The 27,521-nt window shown below is 41.8% G+C and overlaps 1 pseudogene; it reads left to right on the forward strand.

Moving 5' to 3' along the window:
- The first annotated feature begins 388 nt into the window (after nucleotides 1-388).
- LOC116758347 lies at nucleotides 389-26,536 on the forward strand (annotated as a pseudogene).
- Nucleotides 26,537-27,521: the final 985 nt, after the last annotated feature.

The following is a 27,521-nucleotide window of genomic DNA, read 5'->3' on the forward strand; positions in this document are numbered from 1 at the left end:
TAACAATTCTGTCGTGGGAACCAGGCCCACGTGAGCTCTGCCTGATAGTCGTGCTCCCCATGTGGACACATTCAATTCATTGTTGTCAACACAATGGGCTTCCTGACATGCCACCGGAGTACACAACACCTGGCAGCTCCCAGATGGCCACACAGGAGCCAGGGTGGATGACAGGCCAGCAAGGGCCAACAGGTGAGGCCCAGCTGACAGGATTTGGCAAGAGGGTGAGGCCAGTATTCATGGACCTGACAGGTTCAGTCATGGTTCTACAGGGTGGGTGTCACTGGGCACTAAGAGAAGCCAATGAGAATTCTGTGAAGGCAGGAAACAGACGGGCAGTTATTAGGAATTGAGCCTAAAAAGGAATAAGGACAAGACAGGGGCAGAAATGCAGGATCTGGGACCCACGGAGACCAAAGAGGCTGAAATTCAAGGCCAGAAGGTGGGGAGAGACTACAAGAGCCCCAAGGAAGATGCTGTCCAAGGTCAGAAGTAACTGGTCTCTGAGGATGATGCCCGTAGGTTTGACTTTGGTGGGAACAAGGTAGAGTTGAGAAGAGGCTTCTTGTCTAACTACTGGAGAAATAACTTATCTTGTGCAAATGGGGGAAATCCCGTATAAGGCAGTTGCCCCAACTGCAGGCTTAGAGCCATCCTGGCTTTCATTTGGGGTTTCTCCGCCCTACTCTGCCTGGCTCAAGTCCAAGGGTCACGAAAGGCCTTTAACAGCTCTGGACAGAACACGCCTTCCTCATTTCTCTCCTGATTCTGAGCCCTGACTTCCCACGAGATAGGGTCCTAACACTCCCAGCAGATGTGCCCCAGCCACTTCCCAAGTGTTTCCTAGCCACTATCAGCAAGCCACCATCGCTTCCCTGAGTATCTGGGGTCTCAGATATGAGCTTATGGGCTTCGCCAGTTGGGACTAAGGCCAGCCTCCAGGAAGTTGGTGGCAGGGAACTTGCTTCCCTTCTGAGCTCTATTTACCCATCTTCACACCATTGCAGGACTTCCTCACCCTACCTTCTGTGGGACATGGATAAGCATTTTAAATGTCATTATTTGTATATTCTAATCTAATGTACATTTTGAAAAGGCAAAATTTTATAAGTAGCAGCATAATTCTTACAGCGATTTGGGATAAGTTTAACAAACAATGTCACAAGAACCGTAGAGAAATTCTGCTTTTTGACCCAGTAATAGCACACTTGCGATGTCATTCTAAGGAAACATTCAAGAGATGAGGAATATACTCATTCATGAATTTAGTAAGCTTGCTAAAGGTGTGAGGGCATGTGAGGGATCACTATGCAGGGCACTCTATTCCATCTTGCCAGCAACCTCTGACTTCCTGCATTCCCCTCACCCCTTTTCATTTGTCCACGCAGATGACCTCTGAGGCTCCAAATCCCACCCCCCCATTCTAAAGAGCAACTCAGCTCTCCATAACACCTTCCCCAACACTCCCCCACCCAAACCCCCCCAAAGAAGGCAGTGAAAAGTGGTTATTCTTAGCATAGTTTTCCTCTTCCTCTCACATATACTATGGAAATTAGAAAGCTATTAGAAAAGAGAGAGGGTTAGCTCTGTATGTGCTGACATGAACAAAAGATGTTGATGATTTATCATCAAATGAAACAAACAGACAAGTTACAGGGTCATATATACAGTGTGATACCTTTGTATCCATGAGGTCTGGCAGGCTCTGTGTCAATCTGTTAGCTGTAGTTTCTTTCCTGTGGGGAGGAAATGGGATTGAGGTTATAATAGAGAGCATTCACTTTCTTACTCCGTATAAATATATTATTTGAACTTTGTTTATTTTACAATGAAAGTGTATTGATTGTGCAAGTAAGAAAGAAAAGAAGATGCAGGATTTCAGCATGGGGAAAGCAGGCCAAGGATTGCCAAGGCCCTGCCCTCTTGGAGAAGCAAATTTTTACCCTCAGCTAGTTTGCTCATTTTCCCCCAACTGCCTCAGGAAGCTGAGAGAGAGTGGGCTCTCCTGTTGGAGGCACTGCTCAGAAAGCCAGGCTTAATGCTCTTCTATTACTGCTGGCTAACAACCCTTCTCCCTCAGCCTTTCCAGACCACTCACCTGCATGCAGTGCACCAGGGTTGTATGGGGCCCGGAAGACCACTCCTTGATAGGTTCTTCTTCCTCTGGTGAGAGCCATGCCAAAAAACATGGGGTTCACCAGGACCACAAGTGCCTCTTCAACAAGGAGAGGTGAGGGGATTCTGAGTTGTTGATATCTCTTCTCACCTTTCTCGGCAGGATTAATCAGGCTTGGCCAAAACCAACCAGTAACACTGAATGAAAACAGAGAAGACAGAGAGCCTCAGTTCTATCCTGTCCACTGTGCCTCAACTCATAGGAAACAAAGGTAAGTCAACAAGCTGTGGTTTGTAACCACTTTAATGGATCAGGGGAAGTAAGAGCCTTGAATGTCCTCCCAGGTTAGATGGAAGTTTCCCTCCTGGGAGAAGAAAATTCCTGGCAAGTTAGTGCTGGTTGTTGGCAGGCCACCTCAGGTCCTTGCCTTGTGGCCCTCTCCATAGGGCTGCCTGAGTGTCCTCACAACATGGCAGCTGGATTCCCCAAGAGCCGGTGATCCAGGGGTGATCAGGCTACATCTTTTATGACCTAGACTCAGAAGTCACACATCATTTCTGCCACATTCTATTCATTAGAAGCAAATTAGTAAGCCTAGCCCAGACTTAAGAGGAGGGGAATGAGGCTCCACTTTTTGAAGCAAGAAGAAAGAATTTGTGGGCATATTCTAAAACCACCACAGTCATTACCTATCAGCCCTTGTATAGCTTCAAGAGACACAAAAATGAGTCACACAAAATCCCTGCCGTCAACCGCAAATCAATCAATGTGATACACCACATTAACAAATTGAAGAATAAAAACCATATGATCATTGCAATAGATTCAGAAAAGCTTTTGACAAAATGCAATATCCAGTTATGATAAAAACTCTCCACAAAGTGGGTGTAGACAGAACATACCTCAACATAACAAAGGTCACATATGATAAGCCCACAGTTAACATCATATTCAATGGTGAAAAGCTGAAAGTATTTCCACTAAGATCAGGAACCAGACAAGGATGCCCAGTCTCACCACTTTTTTTTTTTTAATAAATCTATTTATTTATTTTTGGCTGTGTTGGGTCTTCATTTCTGTGCGAGGGCCTTCTCTAGTTGCAGCGAGCAGGGGCCACTCTTCATCACAGTGTGCAGGGCTCTCACTGTCACGGCCTCTGTTGTTGCGGAGCACAGGCTCCAGATGCGCAGGCTCAGTAGTTGTGGCTCACGGGCCTAGTTGCTCCACGGCATGTGGGACCCTCCCAGACCAGGGCTCACCCGTGTCCCCTGCATTGGCAGGCGGACTCTCAACCACTACGCCGCCAGGGAAGCCCTCGCCACTTTTATTCAACAAAGTATTGGAAGTCCTAGCCACAGCAATCAGACAAGAAAAAGAAATTTAAAAATCCAAATTGGAAAGGAAGAAGTAAAAGTGTCATTGTTTGCAGATGACATGATACTATACTTAGAAAATGCTAAAGATGACGCAAAAAAACTACTAGAGCTCATCAATGAGCTCATCAATAAGCTGGAGGATATAAAATTAATGTACAGAAATCTGCCACATTTACATACATTAACAATGAACTATCAGAAGGAGAAATTAAGGAAACAATTCCATTTACAATTGCATTAAAAAGAATTAAATACCTAGGAATAGATCTAACTAAGGAGGTAAAAGACCTGTACTCAGAAAACTATAAGACACTGATGAAAGAAACTGAAGACTAACAAAAACAGATAGAAAGATATACTGTGTTCATGGATTGACAGAATTAATAGTGTTAAAATGACCATACTACCCTAGGCAATCTACAGATTCAATGCAATACCTATCAATATACCAATGGCATTTTTCACAGAACTAGAATAAATAACTTTAAAATTTGTATGAAAACACAAAAGAGCAACAGCAGCCAAAACAATCTTGAGAAAGAAGAACAGAGCTGGAGATATCCCTCCAGCTCAACACAGCTAATCATCAGGGAAATGCAAATCAAAACCACAATGAGATATCACCTCACACCTGTCAGAATGGCCATCAGCAAAAAGACCACAAATAACAAATGTTGGCCAGGATGTGGTAAAAAGGGACGCCTTGTACACTGTTGGTGGGGATGTAAATTGGTACAGCCACTGTGCAAAACAGTGTGGAGGTATGGAGGTTCCTCAAAAAACTAAAAATAGAACTACCATATCATCCAGCAATTCTACTCCTGAGTATATCTCTGAAGAAAACGAAAACACTAACTCGAAAAGATGCATGCCCCCAATGTTCATAGCAGCATTACCTACAGCAGCCAAGATATGGAAGCAACCTAAGTGCCCATCAACAGATGACTGGATAGAGAAGATGTTGTATAAATATACATACAATGGAATATTATGCAGCCATAACAAAGAATAAAAATTTGACATTTCCCACAACATGGGTGGACCTGGAGTCTATGTTAAGTGAAATAAGTCACACAGAGAAAGACATACTTTTTATGTCTTATACATGGAATCTACAAAATAAAATGAATATAACAAAACAGAAGCTGAGGGCTTCCCTGGTGGCGTAGTGGTTGAGAGTCCACCTGCCGATGCAGGGAACACGGGTTCATGCCCTGGTCCATGAGGATCCCACATGCCCTGAAGTGGCTGGGCCCATGAGCCATGGCCGCTGAGCCTGCGCGTCTGGAGCCTGTGCTCCGCAACGGGAGAGGCCACAACAGTGAGAGGCCCGCATACTGCAAAAAAAAAAAAAAACTTTACACAAAAATTTATTTAAAAAAAAACAAAAACAGAAGCTGACTCACAGATATAGAGAACAAACTAGTGATTACAAATGCAGAGAGGGGAGGGAGGGGCAAGACAGAGATAGTGGATTAAGAGGTACAAACCACTCTGTATAAAATAAATGTTTCAAGGATATATTGTACAGCACAAGTAATATAGCCAATATTTTACAATAACTTTAAATGGAGTATAATCTATAAAAATTTTGAATCACTATGTTGTACATCTGAAACTAACATAAGATTGTAAATCAACTATACCACAATTTTAAAAAAAATTCTCTGCCCTCAAAAAACTTTTCGGCTTGACTTCCCTGGTGGTCCAGTGGGTAAGACTCCGTGCTCCCAATGCAGGGGGCCTGGGTTCAATCCCTAGTCAGGGAACTAGATCCCAAATGCATGCTGCAACTAAAGATCCCACGTGCCGCAATGAAGATCCAGAGAAGCCAAAATAAATAAATATTTAAAAAAAAAAAAAGAAAGAAAGAAAAACCTTTTGGCTTAACAAAGGAGACTGACAAGTCATACTGGATTATATAAGCAGTGGGAACACAGAGGACAAAGTTTTCTCCTGGGGGAGGGAGAACAGTGGGAGAGGAGTCTCTGAAAGGAGATAGAATCTGATGTGGGCCTCGGAGTGTGAGTAGGAATGTGTTAGATCAGGTGAACTGATGCTCAGCCCCCATTCCAAACTCCTTCTGGTGTTCCCTGCTCTGCAGGAGCTGCTAAGATAAAACTACATTTCCCAGACTTCTTTGCAGGCGACGCCCTGGAAAGGATTTAGGTTCCACTCTGTAAAACACACAAAAGCAAGATTTGGAGGGCAGGAATCAGGCGTGAGCCAAGCTCCCATCCCTTCTGCTATTTCTGCTGACGAGTCTGCCGTGGAGGTGTTTGCTTTTCCTACGGCACAGGTGGCGGCAGCCCCAGACACTGGCTCACAGGGATATCCTTTGGCTGTTGAGACTGTGGCTAGTGTGGCATAGTTCTGGAGTGGCAGCTATGTGCTTCCTGAGGGTAGAAAATGCTCAGGCCTTCCAGAACCTCTTCCAGAGTTGGACTGGAAGGGCTCAGAGCACAGGGACAGCTTGCCTCAAACTCTCCCTCCTATGTCTACTCCTCCTGGCCCCCTTGACTTCAACTCTTTCATATCCTTAAATGAGTGAGAGGCCACCCCTTTGCAAGGACTCAGAGGTGATCTTACTTTGGCAAGTGGCAGGATCTTGGAGCCTTAACTACAACTGGGAGTGAAGCCATTTCATTTTAACAACCAGTCGCTCCAAGTTAAAAACCATAAAATGCCAACAGAAACTTAAGCTGGCCCTCTACAGTCTTTTACTGTCTCCCTCACTGAACCCATCCACACATGCAAAGTTGTCAGTCAAATGGAAGTGTCGCTGGATTCATTTAAGGGATAAATGTGGGATCTTTAGAAAGTCTATAAGCCCAGCAGATGTCAGGAAGCCAGCAACTGATGTTTGCCTGTGGTCTCTGGGCTGTGTACCTGGGATGTGCAGGTTAGAACAGAGCTCACCTCCCCCCAGTCCTGGGCTGCAGAGACACTGACTTGTGATGGGGTTTTTATTGCTCTTGTTGTCAATCATTAATGTACCAACATCACATGCCAGCTTCCACAGGGCTCTCATTCTCCAGCAGGCTCCCCATCCCTGCGCCCACATACACATACACATACACAGCGTTTCAGATACTTGGGAGACTGACCTTCCCGCACTCATTTGATAAATATTTATAGCTTAAGAAACAACAGGCTGGAAAGCCCACAACAGCCATCAATCCCACCCACAGTGGGACTTGCCTGGTGTCAGCCTGGCTTGTAAACCTCTCTGAGTGCAGGGCAAGGCGTCCTGAGCAAGAGGCAATAAATACACACTGCTTGGTTGAGCCCCTAATTGACAGAATCTTGAAACCAGAAACCGAGTCTAGGGTTCCTGCGTAGCCCATGAGCCTTAGATGGGAAACAAGCATGAGGACAAGATGGATTTGACTTCTGAATGATGACTCTTTTTTGAATTGCAGTAAAGAGTCAGTATCCAGATGTCCCCCCAAAAACCTCCTTATTCAGCTTCTAAACATTTTCTAGATCCTGGACCCCTTTCAGAATGTGATTAAAGTTCTGGGTATTCTCCCCAGAAAAATACACACAGGCACATACACACAACACTGTGCATGTAATAACTTCAGAGACAGGCCTTCCAGAAGCTAAGAGTCTCACAGAGAAGGTAAACAAACAAACAAAAATGCACATGAATACAGAGGACAACGTGACGGGCACTCTGAAGGATTGTGGCGCTAAAGTATTTTGAGAGTTCATGGGGGAGAGAGGTCAAGTTGTAAGGTGAAGAGTCAAGCACAACAAGAAGGAACCAATCCTGAATGCATTCCCACGTCCTCCAGATGTCCACCGAGGGCTTCTGTACCTTGATGTCCAAGTGAGATGGCCTGGACTTCTGAATCCCGTGGACCAGAGAGTTCCACGTGCTCTCGAGCATTTCTGCTGGCTCCCTGTGGGGACCTCAGTCTCCTGGCCCTTCTACCTCTTGAAATTCTAGCTTCCTCACACACCACTTCTGTCCCCATATAACATCCCCCAACCCCAACACAAAATTCAGCCACTCCTTTGGCTTCCACGATAGAAAAATTCAATCCCACCAAGCATTTATACATACAGGTTTTACAAAATATGGGAGAATGGGTCCTGGGAAAGGGTCATATTATACAGCACCTGGACTTCTGCCATCACTGAGTCCCTCTGCCTTCTCTCCACACTTTTGTCTCTTTCCCCCTTTTTTTCAGAAGCAGCTTAAAGAGTTCCTGAGCCTTAGTGCCCGCTAACACCTAGGTCCGGGGTGAGGGTGGGGTGAGGGTTGGTGGGGAAGGAGAAGAACCCTCTCTCCAAGGACGGATCAAGGCATCCTTCCAAAGCACACACGCAGTGACTTCTCTAAGAGGAATTCAGCAATAAAAGTCTCTCCATCCCATTTGTATTGGTGAGTTGAAGAGAACAAAATCCACTCCAGCTAGATTAGGCAAGAAGGGATTTATGACAGGATATTAAGTGTCTTACAGAACTGCTAGGAGAAATGTAGAAAAGACTTTAGGTTGAGCTTTCAGAAAAGCCTCCCAAAGAAGATCTGGGCTACCATGGAAGCTGCTCGCTCCAAAACCACCACTGCTCCTGCCACAAGGTCACCAGCAAAATGCATGATCCTGGCCTCCCAACATCCATGAGGCTAGAGACAGGACACCGGGATGCCTGCTCACGCCACCAGAGAGAGCTCAGTCAGTCCCTCAACTGCAATGCCAGCAGAAAGAGCAGGGGCAGCAGAAGTATGGCCTCTGCCTGGCTTCCACCCAGATCTCTTCTGCCTCATACCTTGAGGTCTGATCATCCATCCAAGGAAAGACATCCGAGAGTCCATTACAGTCAGGATCCACAGGGCCTGCCCAACAGGTGGGGACTCTGATTTGAGCACTCATCCTTGTAATGTGGGTCACACACACTTGTGTGCCCTTCTCCTTGCCCCCAGGCAGAGCCAGGACTGGAATGAGTCAACGGGGCTCTAGGGGCACAAAGTAGAAGGAGGCACTCCCTCTATGGCTCATGCAAGTGCAAGGTCAGCACCTGGAGTGAGTGTCTCCTTAAATATTTGTGCACTTGGTGTCTTGCCTGCCTCATCTTAGTTCCAGCCAGCTCCCAGGGGATACTAACCTGCACTCCTTCCCCAACCTTTACAATCTGGAAACAGGTCCTGGCTGGACATCGTGGTGAGATTTCCTGCCACCTCCAGCTTGATTCCTAGGCCAGATGTCAGAGGGGGCACCAGGCTGTCTGAAAGCCAACATTCCTAGGCCCAGCTTCCCGAATCCAGGAGTCTTCAATAAACTGATTTATTTTGTACCTCTTAACCCCCACCCTTATCTTGCCCTTCCTAGATATAACATAAATAAACTATAATGACATATTGTACAACACAAGGAGTATAGCCAACATTTTACAATAAGTATAAATGGAATATAACCTTTAAAAAGTGTGAATCAGGGACTTCCCTGGTGGCACAGTGGTTAAGACTGCAAGCTCCCAATGCAGGGGGCCCAGTTTCGATCCGTAGTCTGGGAACTAGATCCCACATGCATGCCACAACTAAGAAGTCCTCATGCCACAACTAAGAAGTCCACCTGCCACAACTAAGAGTCCACATGCTGCAGCTAAGAAGCCCGCTTGCCACAACGAAGATCCTGTGTGCTGCAACTAAGACCCGGCTCAGCCAAAATAAATTAAATAAATAAATAAATATTTTTAAAAATTGTGAATCACTATGTTGTATGCCTGAAACTTACATAATATTGTACATCAACTATACCTCGGGAGTTCCCTGGTGGCGCAGTGGTTAAGAATCTGCCTGCCAATGCAGGGGACATAGGTTCGATCCCTGGTCCGGGAAGATCCTACCTGCCGCGGAGCAACTAAGCCCATGCGCCACAACTACTGAGCCTGTGCTCTAGAGCCCGCGAGCCACAACTACTGAGCCCATGTGCCACAACTACTGAAACCCAAGCACCTAGAGCCTGTGCTCCTCAACAACAGAAGCCACCACAATGAGAAGCCCGTGCACCACAACAAAGAGTAGCCCCTGCTCACCGCAACTAGAGAAAGCCTGCGCGCAGCAACAAAGACCCAACACAGCCAAAAATACATAAATAAATAAATGTATTAAAAAAACTATACCTCTATTTTTAAAAAACTAAGTAGAAAATAAACAGCTGTATTTAAATCCCTCTGTGCTGAAGTCTCATGAGGGACGCTGCTCCTTTGTCTTATGGAGTAAGGAGTTCCTTCTCCTTTTTCACACCAATAGGCAATGAAAGAGGTAGAATATGGCTAAGCTTACCCTTTCCACCAACTTACTCCCAAAGAGAGAAAAAGGAAGAAAAGCATTGTGGTAAGAATAAATAAGTTAGACTATATTAAAATTTAAAACTTCTGTGCATCAAAGGACACAATCAACAGAGTGAGAAAGCAACCCACAGAATGGGAGAAAATATTTATAAATCATATACTATGTAATGAAGAGTTAATAACCAGAATATATAAAGAACTCATACAACTCAATGATAAAAAAATAAACAACCTGATTTTAAAATGGGCAAAGGACTTGAGTAGATATTTATGCAAAGAAGATACATAAATGGCCAACAATCACATGGAAAGAGGCTCAATATCACTAATCATTAGGGAAATGCAAATCAAAACCACAGTGAGACACCACCTCACACCCATTAGGATGGTTACCTTAAAAAAAAACAACAAAAAAGCCACCAGAAAATAACACATGTTGGCAAGGATGTAGAGAAATTGGAAGCCTTGTGCACTGCTGGTAGGAAGGTGAAATGCTGCAGCCACTATGGAAAACAATATCATGGTTTCTCAAAAAATTACAAATAGAGTTACTGTATGATCCAGCAACTCCATTTCTGAGTATATACACAAAAGAATTGATAGCAGGGTCTTGAGGAGATATTTATACTGCCATGTTCATAGCAGCATTACTCACAGTAGCCCAAAGATGGAAGCAACCCAAGTACCCATTGATGGATAAACAAAATATATACATACAGTGGAATATTATTCAGCCTTTAAAAGGTAGGAAATTCTGAACATGCTGCAACATGGATGAACCTTGAGAACACTAGGCTAAGTGACATATGCCAGTCACAAAAAAACAAATTGTTTGATTCCACTCACATAATCAAATTCATAAAGACAGGAAGTAGAATGTTGATTCAGGGGCTAGGGGATGGGGAGAATGGAGAATTTAATGGGTATAGAGTGTCAGTTTTGCAAGATGAAAAGAATTCTGGAGATTTTTTTATACAACAATGTGAATGTACTTACCACTACTGAACTGTACACTTAGTTAAGATGGTAGGTTTTATGTCATGTGTATCTTACCACAATTAAAACATTTTTAATTTAAAAAAAAAAGAAAAGCATTGTGCACGAGCTGCCTTTCTCTGCCTTCTCTTTATAACAGTGTTTGAGGCTTACCATTTGGATGAGAAGGGGCCTTTAGAATACCTGCCCAAATCTGCAGGAGCACTATGTGTTTAATATAGTATAACATCTGCCATTGGCGGTGGAGGGGGTGGGGCACCAGGCATTGTGCTCAGTACGGTACTTTACTTGTGGTTCCTTTTTCTTTTTTTAAAATTTTTATTTATTTACTTATTTATTTTTGGCTGTGTTCGGTCTTCATTGCTGAGTGCAGGCTTTCTTTAGTTGCGGCAAGCAGGGGCTACTCTTCATTGTGGTGCACGGACTTCTCATTGCGATGGCTTCTCTTGTTGTGGAGCACGGGCCCTAGGCACGCAGGCTTCAGTAGTTGTGGCGCGTGGGCTCAGTAGTTGTGGCTCGTGGGCTCAGTAGCTGTGGCTCTCGGGATCTAGATCACAGGCTCAGTAGTTGTGGTGTGTGGCACACGGGCTTAGTTGCTCTGAGGCATGTGGGACCTTCCTGGACCAGGACTTGAACCCATGTCCGCTGCGTTGGCAGGTGGATGCTTAACCACTGTGCCACCAGGGAAGCCCCATGGTTTCTTATTTAATCCACATGAAGACCCTAGGGGGTAGGTCTAATTATTAGGGATGAAACTCAGACTTCAACGGGTTAAAGTCAGAGTCTGTGACTTACCAAGTCACAGAGCTAACACATCAGTGACCCTGAGACCTGACCCCAGGTCCAGTAGGGCTCCGAGGCTGGGTGGCCAGCACCACACCACACTGCCTCCCTGGCAGAGGCTGACTTTTCAAGGTCCATTTCAGGCTCCTTCCCAGCACGATCAGAACCCTGGTGTAAGAGGCTCTCTATCTTCCCCATTCCTACCACTGCCCCCATGAAATGTTAAATAAACGTACAAGGATAACTTTCCTCTTACCTCTTTGCAGCTGCCGCCCCAAGAGGCCCACCCAGACCAAATCACACACAGGAGGCGGCCAGCGGTGTGGTAGGTGGTATGCTGCCCTGGAAGGGAGACCGAGAGCTTTCCAGCCAAAGGGCCCTGGGTTGAAAGCCCAGTGCCACCGCTATGTAGCTGTTTGACACTGAGCACGTGACACTCTCTTTGAGCCTGATTCATTATCTGTAAAATGGGATGTGATCCTCACCTTGTAGGGTGATTAAAGGGTTTAAATGAGTATGTATACAGTCCTTCCTCAGCATCCGCAGAGAATCAGTTCCAGGAGCTTCCTCGGACGCCAAAATCCATGCATGTTCAAGCCGCTTATATAAAATGGGTACAGTGGGCCCTCCGTATCCGTGGGTTTTTCATCCATGGATTCATCCAACCTAGTACTGAGTGGTTGGTTGAATCAGAAGCTGTGAAACCCATTTAGGTCTTTAATGCATTTTGAGTTTATTTTTGTGTATGGTGTTAGGGAGTGTTCTAATTTCATTCTTTTACATGTAGCTGTCCAGTTTTCCCAGCACCACTTATTGAAGAGACTGTCTTTTCTCCATTGTATATTCTTGCCTCCTTTGTCATAGATTATACCAAAGGTATAAGGCCAGACACTATAAAACTCCTAGAGGAAAACACAGGCAGAACACTCTTTGAAATAAGCCACGGCAAGATCTTTTTTGATCCACCTCCTAGAGTAATGAAAATAGAAACAAAAATAAACAAATGGGACCTAATTAAACTTAACAGCTTTCGCACAGCAAAGGAAACCATAAACAAGAAGAAAAGACAACCCTCAGAATGGGAGAAAATATTTGCAAATGAAGCAATTGACAAGGGATTAATCTCCAAAATATACAAACAGCTTATGCAGCTCAATATCAAAAAAACAGACAACTCAACCCAAAAATGGGAGGAAGACCTAAATAGACATTTCTCCAAAGAAGACATAGAGATGGACAAGAGGCACATGAAAAGATGCTCACCATCACTAATTATTAGAGAAATGCAAATCAAAACTACAATGAGGTGTCACCTCACACTGGTCAGAATGGCTGTCATCAAAAAATCTACAAACAATAAATGCTGGATAGGGTGTGGAGAAGAGGGAACCCTCTTGCACTGTTGGTGGGAATGTAAATTGATACAGTCACTATGGAGAACTGTACAGAGGTTCCTTAAAAAACTAAAAATAGGGCTACCATTCAACCCAGCAATCCCACTACTGGGCATACACCCTGAGAAAACCATAATTCAAAAAGAGTCATGTACCACAATGTTCATTGCAGCTCTATTTACAATAGCCAGGATGTGGAAGCAACCTAAATGTCCATCAACAGAGAAATGGAGAAAGAAGAGGTGGTACTTATATACAGTGGAATATTAGCCATAAAAAGGAACGAAATTGGGTCATTTGCAGAGATGTGGATGGGCCTAGAGACTGACATACAGAGTGAAGTAAGTCAGAAAGAGAAAAACAACTATCATACATTAACTCATATATGTGGAATCTAGAAAAATGGTAGGTGATCTTATTTGCAAAGCAGAAATAGAGACACAGATGTAGAGAACAAATGTATGGAAGGAAGGGGGAAGGGGTGGGATGAATTGGGAGATTGGGATTGACATGTATACACTATTGATACTATGTGTAAAATAGCTAACTAATGAGAAACTACTCCTTATAGTAGTTATAGTAGTATAGCACAGGGAACTCTACTCAGTGCTCTGTGGTGACGTAAACGGGAAGGAAATCCAAAAAAGAGGGGATATATGTATACATATAGCTGATTCACTTTGCTGTACAGCAGAAACTAACACAACATTGTAAAGCAACTATACTCCAATAAAAAATTAATTAAAAAAAAATAGAAGAAGAAGCTGCAAAACCCAGCAGATTCAGAGGGCCAACTGCGTATACAAAATCTGTGTTGTCAGCCAAGGTTGCCTGTCCTTTGAAATTCAAAAACACTGGCTTGAATCTTATTTCAGCCTCTGCCAGGGACAAGATCCATCTAGAGATTTACTCCTGCACAAATTGGAATTGTGTCACTTTCCTTCGAAGGCAAAGAGGCTTGGTTTTAAATACTATTTTCTTCTCTGTTATCCATGAAAATTTCCAAGAACTGTGCCAGGTCCATCATAATCACTTTGAGGACCAAGCGGTCAAAGGAGGGGTAGAAAGGAACAGTCCTCCTTCTTAAAGCAGAGCTGGACCCCTCCACAGATGACTTCCAGGAGGACTTGATCTGTTCTGAGGTTTTCTGATCTAAGAAACAGAAAACCCAACCTGAAGGCATTAAATACCAGGCAACTTATTTGTCCCCAAAGCCTAAAGTTCAGAGGCAGGGTGAGCTTCTAGCACTGGGTTGTTCAGAGGCTCCCAATGTTTAGCAGGCTACACCTCTGTTTGCCTGAGTCTCTCCCCTCCCCCTCTCACCCCCATCAGCTCTTTCCAAACTGGCCTCTTGGGGTAGCAGGATGGCTCCTGGAAGCTTCCAGGGCGACATGCTACCTCATTCACAGCTAATGGATCGATGTGGTCACATGCCCACTCCTATGCCAAAGGGGTTGATATTATGTTGATGACTTAGGTCAGTTGGAACCTACCCCAAAACCAAAAGTTGACTTGATCCTTGACTTAAACCACATTGTAGTTATACACGGGGGGATAGCTACTGGTGGGCAACCGTATTATCTGCTACAAAACCCTTTATCAGTGTGCGTGTGTGTCATCCTGTATGTGTGATATGCCAGTGTGTGTAAAGTATGAGTGTGCTATGTGTATGTGATGTGTCTGTGTGAGAATGTGTGTGAGATGTGTGTATATAAGTGTAGGTGTGCTTGGTAATCATTTTGCAATGTACACAGGTCAAATCATTACGCTGTGCACCTTAAACTTATACAGTGCTGGATGTCAATCATATCTCAATAAAACTGGAAAAATTTAAAAACCGTACTATGCTATGTGATTGTGTGTATATGTGTGTATGTGAAATGTGTGTGTGTGCTGAGAAGAACAAGTGTCCAAATTAAGTGTCGCTTCTGTTTGGGGCCTTTCACTCTGATCTCTGCTGCTATCACCTTGATGGCCACTAGGGGGCACTGTGCTCCCCTTTTAACCCTCTGGCCAATGTGTGTACAAAATCCTTTTCCCCTAAGCACAGATGAGAGGTTGGAAATTTTTAAAACAACTATACTAACAAAAACGAACAGAACGGAAATCAATTCAGAGAGCATAAGAAACATTCAAAGTTGTTTCTTACAACGTACATTGCGGAGCCAATAATTACCTCCTGTTTTCCGCAAAGCGCTGTCTGCCTTTGAGTCTTCCCAGCTCCTGGCTGTGACTTAGGGACACAGTCTCACTCCCTGCTTTGCAGAACAGTCTCCAAGAAACCTGTTCCCTCGCAGCCAAGGCCAAAACTCCCATCTGTGCTCACCATTTCACCTCAGGGCCCTTCCTCCCCACCCCCTCCTCTCTCCCTCCTCCCATCACTGTTCCAGGAGACTGCCCTTCCCAGCAGCAAGGGGCCCACAGTAAAACAGCTTCATTATACTCTGCAAGCTAAGAAGCAGCACGATCTAAACACAGAAAGGTGGCCTCATGCTCTCCATCAGCGCACTTTAGACTCCGACGAGAGACCAGAAGGTCACCTGCTCCCCAAGCCCTAGTCTGGTGCGGGTTCTAGCTGCCTGGCCTGCTGTCCAGCCCCTCCCCTTCCCCTTTCCTGTCCCTGTCCCCTTCCCTGCCCTCGCCTTGGCCCTTGCCCATCGGGCGGAACCAGTCCTGTGCAGCCCTCTACTGCCCTCTACTGGGGTTTTGCTTACACAGCCCTGGAGTTCACCAGCACCCCGGGACTACGGGACTCTCTTCCCCAGCTCTTTCAGAGTCCCCCTTTGGTCTGGCCGCTGGAACATAACTCACCAATATTTTAACCCACCCAACGCTTCTCAGATGCTTAATTAATCTTTTTAAAGCTGTAAGGGATTTAAAACTCTCATTCCCCAGGGCCAGGGTGAAAATTGAAAGAACTTACTTTTTCATTCATTCATGATTCAAATGTTTATTGCATGCTGTTTGCTAGACTCCGTGCTGGCACTAAGGACACAAAAAGGAATAAGAAAGAAACTATCCCAAAAAGGAATAAATAAGATGCTGGGATAAAATATAACAAGGAGAAGCTACTTGGATGAAGAGGAAGCAACTCTTCCTCACTGCAACTTTTGTTCTTCTCCTGCCCATCTCCACATAACAGCCAAAGTGACAATGTTATACACCGAGAAGTTGGAACATGTCACTTTCCTACTTCAAATCCATTAAGTGCTTCCATTTGTATTTAGGACAAAACCAAGCTGTCCCTACAAAATCTGGCCTATCTTTCCACTCCATCTTGTGTCCTTCTCTCCTGTGTTTTCATGTGCTCACCACACTTGTCTTTTTTTAGCTTCTGCAAATAAGCCAAGCTGTTTTCTGTCTCCCAACCTTTGGATATGCAGCTCCCTCTACCTCGAATGCTCCTACCTTCGTCTCCATGAAACTGGTTACTTCTTATTCTTCAAATGTCAGCCTAAATGTCACCCATCAGCAAGACCTTCTCTGTCTTCCCCATCCAAAATATGTCCACTTCTAGTTCTATCTGATATCAAAACATATTTTGAAACTTCAATTAATAAAGCAGTTTGATATGAGAAGAAATTAATGAAACCAAAGAAAAATAAGAAATAGACTCTAACGCACAAGGGAATTTACTGTAAAGGTGGAAAGGTGAGATTTCAAATCATTGGGGAAAAGAGTAAATAAAATAAAAGTAAATAGTGGTAGCACAACTAGTCAGTACCTACTGAGATAAGAACAAACCTGGGTTCTTATCTCACTCCTTACACCCAAGTCAATTCCAGATAGATCAAATATGAACTGTAAAAAATAAATCATAAAATACCTCTAAAAAGGGGGTTAACTAAATACTAATCTAAGAAAGAGGCTTTTCTGAGAAGGCTATGAAATCCAGAAGCTAGAAGGGGAAAAGTTAGTCAACTTGTCTAGGTAGCAATGTAACTTTGGTATGAAAAAAAAGGAAAACAACAACAAAAACTGAAACTTAAATGAAAGGCTAGGTTCCAAAACAGGGCAAACAAATTTAAAACATATTTGTCAAAGAGCTCTTTTCCTTAACTTAAATAGAACTGATATAAATGAATATATATATATATTTAAAAGCCCAACAGAAAAGTGTGCAAAGAATAGAAAGAGATCATAGAAAAGCAAATTCAAAGGATGATAAACATGCAGAAAGATGCTCTCACTCGTGTATACTTAAAGAAATGCAAATCAAAATGGTAAGAAAACATTTTTTTTTCACTTATCAAACTGGTACAAGGCTTCTCTGATGCTGGCAGGGATGTGAAGAAATTAATCCTCTCATCCACTTTTGATGGGAGGGGGGTACAAATTGATGCAATTTCTTACTACAGGTAAATCTGATAAATACAAAATTTTAAAAGGCACATGTCTTTTCATATAGCAAAAAATATGGTTATACCTACAAAAATTCAGTCACATATGTACAGTTATCTTTCTGGCAGAATTTTTATAAAAGCAAAACCCAAAGTATGCATTAAAAGTGAAATAAATTATCCATCATCTATGATTCCATACATAGAAAATCCCAAAGATGCCATGGAAAAACTACTAGAGCTCATAGATGAATTCTGTGAAGTTGCAGGATACAAAATTATTATATATAGAAACTGTTGCATTTCTATAATAACAATACACTATCAGAAAGAGAAATTAAGAAAACAGTCCCCTTTACAAACCCATCAAAAAGAATAAAATACCTAGGAATAAATCTAACTGAGGAGGTAAAAGAACTGTATTCAGAAAGCTATGAGACACTCATGAAAGAAATTGAAGATGACACCAACAGATGGAAAGATACACCATGTTCATGGATTGGAAGAATTAATATTGCTAAAATAACCACACTACCCAAGGCAATCTACAGATTCAGTGCAATCCACATCAAAATACCAATGGCATTTTTCACAAAACTAGAACAAATAATTTACAAACTTGTATGGAAACACAAAAGAACCCAAATAGACAACAATCACAATCACCTTGACTTCAGACTATACTACACAGTTACAGTCATCAAAACTGTGTAGTACTGGCACAAAAGTAGACACAGAAATCAATGGAACAGAATAAAAAGTCCAGAAATAAACCCATGCACTTATGGTCAATTAATCTACAACAAAGGAGGCAAGAAGATACAATGAAGAAAAAACAGTCTCTTCAATAAGTGGTGCTGGGAAAACAGGACAGCTACATGGAAAAGAATGAAATTAGAACATTTTCTCACACCATATACAAAAATAAACTCAAAATAGGTTAAAGACCTAGGTGTAAGACTGGATACCATAAAACTCCCAGAGGAAAATATAGGCAGAACATTCTTTGACATAAATCATAGCAACTTTTTTTGGATCTCTCTCCTAAGGCAAAGGAAACAAAAGCAAAAATAAACAAATAGGACCTAATTAAACTTAAAAGTTTTTGCACAGCAAAGGAAACCATCAACAAAATGAAAAGACAACCTATTGAATGAGAAAATATTTGCAAATAATATGACCAATAAAGAGTTACTATCCAAAGTATATAAATAGCTCATGCAACTCAATATAAAATAAATAAACCTGATTAAAAAATGGGCAGAACTGAATAGACATTTTTCTAAAGAAGACCTACAGATGACCAAAGGCACATGAAAAGACACTCAACATTGCTAATCATCAGGGAAATGCAAATCAAAACCCCAATGAGATATCACTTCACACCTGTCAGAATGGCTATCATCAAAAACATTACAAATAAATGTTGGTAAGGGTGCAGAGGAAAGGAAACCCTCTTGCACTGTTGGTGGGAATACAAATTGGTACAGCCACTGTGGAAAACAGTATGGAGGTTCCTCAAAAAACTAAAAATAGAACTATCATATCATCCAGCAATTCTACTCCTGGGTGTATCTCCAAAGCAAATGAAAACACTAATTTGAAAAGATACATGCACCCATATGTTAAAAGCACCATTATTTGCAATAGCCAAGATATGGAAGCAACGTAAGTGCCCATCAACAGATGACTGGATAAAGAAGATGTGATACATATATACACACACACACACACATATATACATACAATGGAATACTACTCAGCCATGAATAATAATGAAATTCTGCCATTTGCAACAACATGGATGGACCTGGAGGGTACTATTCTTAGTGAAATAAGTCACACAGACAAAGACAAATACTGTATGTTATCACTTACATGTGGAATCTAAAAGATACAACAAAGGAATGAATATAACAAAACAGTAACAGATTCACCAATATAGAGAACAAACTAGTGGTTATGAGTTGGGAGAGGGAAGGGGGGATGGGTAAGATAGGTGTAGAAGATTAAGAGGTACAAAATCCTATGTATAAAGTAAGTAAGCTAGAAAGTATATTGTACAGAACAGGAAATGTGGCTAATATTCTATAATAATTGTAAATGGGGTATAATCTATAATATTTTTGAATCACTATGTTGTATACCTGAAACTAATATAATATTGTAAATCAACTGTACCTCAATAAAAAATAAATAACATTTAAAAAAAATACATTATGGTACCGGCACAAAAACAGACACATAGACCAATGTAACAGAGTAAAGAGTTCAGAAATAAACCCACAACTTATGGTCAATTAATTACAACAAAGGAGGCAAGAATATACAAAGGGCAAAAGATAGCCTCAATAAATGGTGCTGGGAAAACTGGACAACTACATGCAGAAGAAGCGAACTGTAACTACTGTCTCACACCATGCACAGAAACAAACTCAAAATGAATTAAAGACTTAAATATAAGCCCTGGAGTCATAAAACTTCTAGAAGAAAACCTAGGCAGTATGCTCTTTGACATTGGTCTTTGTAATTTTTTTGGATATGTCTCCTCAGGCAAGGGAAACAAAAGCAAAAATAAACAAATGGAACTATATCAAACTAAACAGCTTTTGCACAGTGAAGAAAACTATCAACAAAAGGAAAAGGCCACCTACAGAATGGGAGAATACATTTGCAAACTATTTGTCCAATAAGAGGTTAATATCCAAAACAGACAAAGAACTCACATAACTCTACCAAACTCACATAACTCTATCAAAAAAACAAACAGCCAGATTTTTTTAAATGGGCAGAAAACCTGAATAGATGTTTTTCCAAGAAAGACATACAGATGGCCAACAGGCACATGAAAAGATGCTCAGCATCACTAATCATCAGGGAAATCAAAGCAAAACCACAATGAGATACTACCTCACACCTGTCAGAATGGCTATTATCAAAAAGATTACAAATAACAAATGTTGGTGAGGGTGTGGAGAAAAGTGAACCCTCTTGCACTGTTGGGAATGCAAATTGGTTCAGCTAATATGGAAAAGAGTATGGAAAAAATAGAACTACCATATGACCCAGCAGTTCCACTCCTGAGTATTTATCTGAAGAGGACAAAAACACTAATTCAAAAAAAAATGCACCTGTATGTTCACTGCAGCATTATTTACAATAGCAAAGATATGGAAGCAACCTAAGTGTCCATCAGTAGATGACTGGATAAAGAAGATGTGGCACGTATATAATGGAATACTACTCAGACATTAAAAGGAATGAAATTTTGCCATTGCAACAACATGGACGGACATGGAGGGTATTATGCTAAGTGAAATAAGTCAGACAGAGACATATACTGTATGGTTCCACTTATATGTGGAATCTAACAAAATAAAACAAATGCACAAATATAACAAAGCAGAAACAGTTACAGATACAGAGAACAAACAGGTGGTTGCCAGAGGGGAGGAGTAGGAGAAGGAAAGAAATAGGTGAGAGAGATTAAGAGGTACAAACTTCCAGCTGCAAAATAAATGTCACAAGTATGAAATGTACATTGGCGGGAATATAGTCAATAGCTATGTAATATCTTTGTATAGTGACATATTGTAACTAGACTTATTGTGGTGATCAGTGTGGAATATATAGAAATATTAAATCTCTAAGTTGTGTAACAGGAAATAACATAGTGTAGAAGTCAATTATGTATATGTATAACTGATTCACTTTGTTATAAAGCAGAAACTAACACACCATTGTAAAGCAATTATACTCCAATAAAGATGTAAAAAAAATTATACTTCAAAAACAAATTTTAAAACTCATAGAAAAAAAGATCAGATCTGTGGTTACCAGAGGCAAGGGTTGGGCGGAGGGGGAATTGGATGAAGGCAGTCAAAAGGTACAAACCTCCAGTTATAAGGTAAGTAAGTACTAGGGATGTAATGTACAACACCGTAAATATAGTTAACACTGCTGTATGTTTTATATGAAAGTTGTTAAGACAGTGAATCCTGAGTTCTCATCTCAAGAAAAAAAGTGTTTTTTTCTATTTCTTTAATTTTGTATCTATATGAGATGATGGATGTTCCCTAAACTTATTGTGATAATCACTTCATGATGTATGTAAATCAAATGATTATGCTGTACACCTTAAACTTATATAGCGCTGTATGTCACTTATCTCTATACAACTGGAAGAAAAAAATTATCTGTCATTTACATGATGCAATTATGTGCAGAGATTAGAGAGAATAAGGGTGATCTGGACATGCCAATGGGGAAAGACTTTTAATACATTATTATTAATAATTTAATTTTAATTAATAATTAACTTTATTAATTCTCTTTTATTCTTGAAAGCATGCTGTAGAGGAAAATGATCCCCTTTGTATAATTTATAGCATTGACACATATATGGGTAAATGCATTTTTTTTTCCTGGAAGGAATCACAGGATTTTGCTTTTTACCTTTGGAGAGAGAAAATGAGATGGGAAGGGAAGGAGTGAGATTTTCCCTTTTCATTTTGTACTTCTCTGGAGTAAAGTTAAAGGACTTGAAAACTTTCACCTTGGATTTATATTATATTTTAACATTTTTTTTAATTTGCCACTCAACTGTTTGTAATGAAATTATGGTCTCAGCTATGAATGCCCCTTTCAATATATGTTCTGTGATAAACAACAGAATTCCTTTAAGCGTGTCTCCTTTACAGTGAGCGAGATGTGAACACTTTCTTAATCAAATGCACTGGAGGGATGTTGCAGGAGCAAGGGGCTTTCATGCCATTTTCCAGGGTTGGAGGGGTGGATGTGAGGACATAGGCTGGAGCCTGCCCCAGCCATGGCCAAGAGCGCTGTCCCTCTGTAACCCTGCTGCCTCGGCCTTCGTAGGATAACCTTTTCACAAAACTCAAAAACTTGAGGAACTTCCCTGGTGGTGCAGTGGTTAAGAATCTGTCTGCCAATGCAGGGGACACGGGTTTGAGCCCTTGTCTGGGAAGATCCCACATGTCACAGAGCGACTAAGCCCATGCGCCACAACTACTGAGCCTGCACTCTAGAGCCCGTGAGCCACAACTACTGAGCCCGTGTGCCACAACTACTGAAGCCCACACGCCTAGAGCCCGTGCTCCGCAACGAGAAGCCACCACAATGAAAAGCCCGCACACCACAACGAAAAGTAGCCCCTGCTCACCACAAATAGAGAAAGCCCGCAAGCAGCAACGAAGACCCAACCTAGCCAAAAATATAATTAATTAATTAATTAATTTAAAAAAACTTGAGCCTCAGTGCAGCCTACATTCTTTAAAGGGCTCCTGCCCAAGCCAGGGCCCCAGACCACCCACACTGATGGCCTGTGCCCTTTCCTGCATCCCAGAAGCTGGGCTATTGCTTGTCCAGTGACTCCAGAACAGCTCCAGTTTACCCAAATCAGCCAACTTCTCTGCTATCCCATGGCAGAACCACACTGCTATGGACTGACTTGTCTTCCCCCCAGAACTCATATATTAATTAAGTCCTAACCCCCAGTGCAATGGTATGTGGAGATGGGGCCTTTGGGAGGTAAATAGGGTTAGCTAAGGTCATAGGGGTGGGTCCCTTACGGTGTGATTAGTGCCTTGTCAGAAAGCTTGCTTTCCTCTCCCTCAGTCATGTGAGGACACAGCCAGAAGGTGGCAATCTGCAAGCAAGGAAGAAAGCCCTCACCAGGTAACCTAATCAGCAGGCGCCTTGATCTTAGATTTACCAGCCTCCAGAGCTGTGAGATAAATTCCTGTTGTTTAAGCCCCCCAGTCTTGGTATTTTGTTATGGCAGCCCAAGCTGACAATTATACACACGTTCTCCAATGAAAGCTGGATTCCTCCTAAGGGACTGTCCTTCTTTGGGTATCCTCCCTCAGCCCTAGGGTACCAAAGTGTCTTTACATCATAGGATTACTCATTTATCACAATTAATAATTCTTTATGTTATACTTCCTCTATTTAACCTCCTGTGTGATTTCTGTCTCCTGATTGGACCCAAACTGCTTCACCAATATTTTCTATATTAGCACTTACTTATTTCATAGCACTTATCCTAATTTGTAATTTTTTAAATTTAATTACTTGTTGCTTGTGTGTCTCCCACTAGACCATACACTCCATGGTGACAAGGACCGTGTCTCTCTTCCGTATCTTTTTCAGTACATAGTCGGTACTTGGTAGACCCTTACTGACTGAGTGGAAAGCAGTAAAGTGTAGTGATTAAGAGCGTGGATTCTGGAGCCATCCTCTGTGGGTTAAAATCCTGGCTCAGCCTCTTAAAAACTGTGACCTGGAGCAGAGTACTTAACTATGCTTCAGTTTCCCCATCTGTAAAATGGGGATAATAATGGTACCTACCTCATAGGACTCTTGTGAAAATTAAATTGGTTAATATACATAAAACTTCTAGAAGAGTTCCTGACACATAGAAAGTGCTGTATATACTATGTTATGTGAAGAAAGGTCAAAGGACATGAAGGTAGTCTGGTGACTGGTGGAAGGATCATCATCTTCAAATATCTGAAGGACTATCAGGTACAAGACCCGATTAGACAAAACTCCAACAGAAATGGAAAAGTATAGAAAAGAAGGTGGGCTAATAACAAAGCATTTGAAATGGCTTTAGCTGTCGTAGAGTGACCAGTCATTCTGGTGTGCCTGGCTCTGTGTAGGTTTTAAAACTGAAAGTCCTACCCTGGGAGACCACTTGGTCCCAGGCAAACCACATGGCTGATCACTCTAGCTATCCCCAACAAGACTTTCTTCATGAAGTAGTGAGTGTCCCTTCCTGACAGATTTGAGCAAAATCCAAAGGGCCATGGTTCAGGGATGTTAGAGAAATTATCCCCATGTGAGGAAGAAACTGGGACTAGAAGAACTTTAACCCAGATAAAAAAAAGCATATTTTAACAGAGAAGTAACACGCATCTGGAGACAGGAAAACCCTAGTTCAAATTCTGGCTCTGCCGCTTACATGCTGTGTGATCTTGGATAACTTAACTTCCTGAGCCTCAGTTCCTCGATCTATAAAATAGGAATAATCGTCCCTAACTTGTAAGGTTGTCATCTGGATTAGATATAATGGATGTAAAGTGATTTGCACAGTGTCTGACGTAATGTAAGTATTCGGAGGTCCAACTCTAGGATTCTCTAAGCCCAGGGTTTCTCAGCAGCTGTTCTCTAAGTGTGGTCCCTGGACCAAGAACACCAGCATCACCAGGAACTCATTAGAAATGCAAATTCTCCATCTCACCCCACACCTACTGAATCAGAAACTGGGACTGGGACCCAGAAATCTGAGTTTTAACTAGCTGTCCAGGTGATGCTTGTTACACTAAAGAGTTTGAAAAGCACTGCTGTAAGCAAGTCCTGTCTCTGAAACAGAAGAATGGGAAATCTCTCCAAAACTTGAAAAGTTTTCCCTTTATCCCACCATAATATAAAATTATTTTAAAATAAGAATAGTGCTGAAATGTTGATCCAAATGCCTTTTAAAATTACATATATATGTAAACAGGCTTTGTAAACAGGCTTCACCGGCAGGAGTCATCTACACTCTGGGGTAAATATTGATATGTCAGTATGACCGGGCCTTGGCATGCCCTCAGCCAAAAAGCACTGATAAATTGGCTTACTTTGGTTACACTGTGTAAACCACTAACTTGACCAATCATAAACTACACAGTTGAGTTGATTTCCCACACTCATAGAGGGGGTAAGTCGGTAGGGTAGCTGGAAAAGAATTTCTTAAGTTGTTATAACATACTTCTTTAGGCAGAAAGTCACCCTGAGGGTAAGTAGAAAGAATTCTCACTGGAGTGCACATTAATTTTTTCTCTGCCTAACAAGTCCCAGAATATAGTGGTATGTTTATCACATACACAAATCTGGACAAAGCATCAGGTAAAAGTATTTTTAAACTGTTCTAAACTCATTTTATAAACAGACATCTTTTAATATACAAAATCTAAGATAACTCAGTCAAAACAATCCATCTTTCCTTGAATTTGAAATGCTTCTCATGATTTTTAGGGATGAATGAGAAGAACAATCCTCACTTTTCAAAGTTCTGAGAATATCTTCAAATATTGATTTAAACAATCAAGCCGAAAGCTTCATCTACACAAAGCAATAGTATGCACATTCCTTGTGTACGTTTGCTTTTGGAAGCAATATCCTTTGCTGTGCTTCCAACTGTGGCTTTTATCAAGCAATTCAAAATCTATTTATGCACTGAGAATTCTAGGCTCCTTACACTGTGAGAGGGGAGTATTCGAAAAATATTCTGACCTTGAGGAAAGTCAGAGGGGAGAAAAGACTGCATTCAAAACAGGTATTTTAGGGACTTCCCTGGTGGTGCAGTGGTTAAGACTCTGAGCTCCCATTGCAGGGGGCCCAGGTTCGATCCTTGGTCAGGGAACTAGATCCCCCATGCATGCCCCAACTAAGGAGCTAGGCGAGCCTCAACTAAGAAGCCTGCCTGCCACAAGGGAGACCCAGCACAACCAAATAAATAAATAAAATATATTTTTTTAAATAGGTATTTTAGGGCTTCCCTGGTGGTGCAGTGGTTAAGAATCCACCTGCCAATGCAGAAGACACAGGTTCAAGCCCTGGTCCAGGAAGATCCCACATGCCACGGACCAACTAAGCCCATGCACTACAACTACTGAGCCTGCTCTCTAGAGCCCGCGTGCTGCAACTACTGAAGCCTGCGCACCGCAACGAAGAGTAGCCCCTGCTCGCCGCATCTAGAGAAAGCCCGCGCGCAGCAACGAAGTCCCAACGCAGCCAAAAATAAATAATAATTAATAAAATAAATATATTTTTTTTAATCTTTAAAAAAATAAAAGGATTTTAGCTTGTTTCCCTGCTGATAGCAGTCTTGCAAACACGGTGAACGTTCCTAAAACCAGCCGGAATTTCTGCAAGAAGTGTGGCAGGCACCAACCCCACAAAGTCACACAGTATAAGAAGGTCAAGGATTCTCTGTATGCCTAGGGAAAGCGGCATTATGACAGGAAGCAGAGTGGCTATGGTGGCCAGACTAAGTCGATTTTCCAGAAAAAGGCTAAAACTACAAAGACAATTGTGCTGAGGCTTGAATGAGTTGAGCCCAACTGCAGATCTAAGAGAATGCTGGCTATCAAGAGGTGTAATGAGCACTTTGTGCTGGGAGGAGATAAAAAAAGAAAGGGCCAAGTGACCCAGTGCTGAGTTTATTTTGTTTTATTATGAAGACAATAAAAATTTGAGACTGTTTACTTTTAAAAATAGGTATTCTAAATATACTGTGATATACGGACTTAGAGAACAGACTTGTGGTTGCCAAGGGGGAGGGGGTCGGGGGAGGGATGGAGTGGGAGGCTGGGATTAGCAGATGTAAGCTATTATATATAGAATGGATAAACAACAAGGTCCTACTGTACAGCACAGGGAACTATATTCAATATTCTGTGATAAACCATAATGGAAAAGAATATTTTTTAAAATGTATATATATGTGTAACTGAATCACTTTGCTGTACAGAAGAAAATTTTTTTTACATCTTTATTGGAATATAATTGCTTTACAATGTTGTGTTAGTTTCTTCTGTATAACAAAGTGAATCAGCTATATGTATACATATATCCCCATATCCCCTCCGTCTTGCGCCTCCCTCCCACCCTCCCTAACCCACCCCTCTAGGTGTACAGCAGAAATTAGCACAACATTGTACTTCAATTTTTTAAAATGTAAAAAAAATAAATAAATAAGTATACTGTGATATATACTGTCTTCCAAACTGAATATAGTTCAATGCCAAGCTATTTTTGGAGACAATAAGACGAACAGGCGACAGATTCTTGAATGATATTAACAAGGAAGGTTTCCTGGAGGAGATGGGACATGATAAAATAAAATTTATATTTTAAGGAAACATAAATTTCTTCCTGTCCATTTGGGCCTCCTCCCTCCCTCCCTCATGTGCAGTGTACATCTGCATCACACGGTAACCAGAGCTCCTCGAAGATGGGGATGCCGACTCGACACTAAACATCAATTTGTTTTCTTTATTCTGATGCAAGCAACGTAACTTCTCAGAAGATTCACATTTCTTCCCAACTCTGTAGGTGGTCATAGTGACTTAACAGCTCGATTTATACATGTTTATCTGGACTATGTATCTTTGGTGAACTTTAGGTAAAATGTCAGTGTACC

The sequence above is a fragment of the Phocoena sinus genome, chromosome 8, assembly GCF_008692025.1.
Source record: "Phocoena sinus isolate mPhoSin1 chromosome 8, mPhoSin1.pri, whole genome shotgun sequence".
Lineage (NCBI taxonomy): Eukaryota > Metazoa > Chordata > Mammalia > Artiodactyla > Phocoenidae > Phocoena > Phocoena sinus.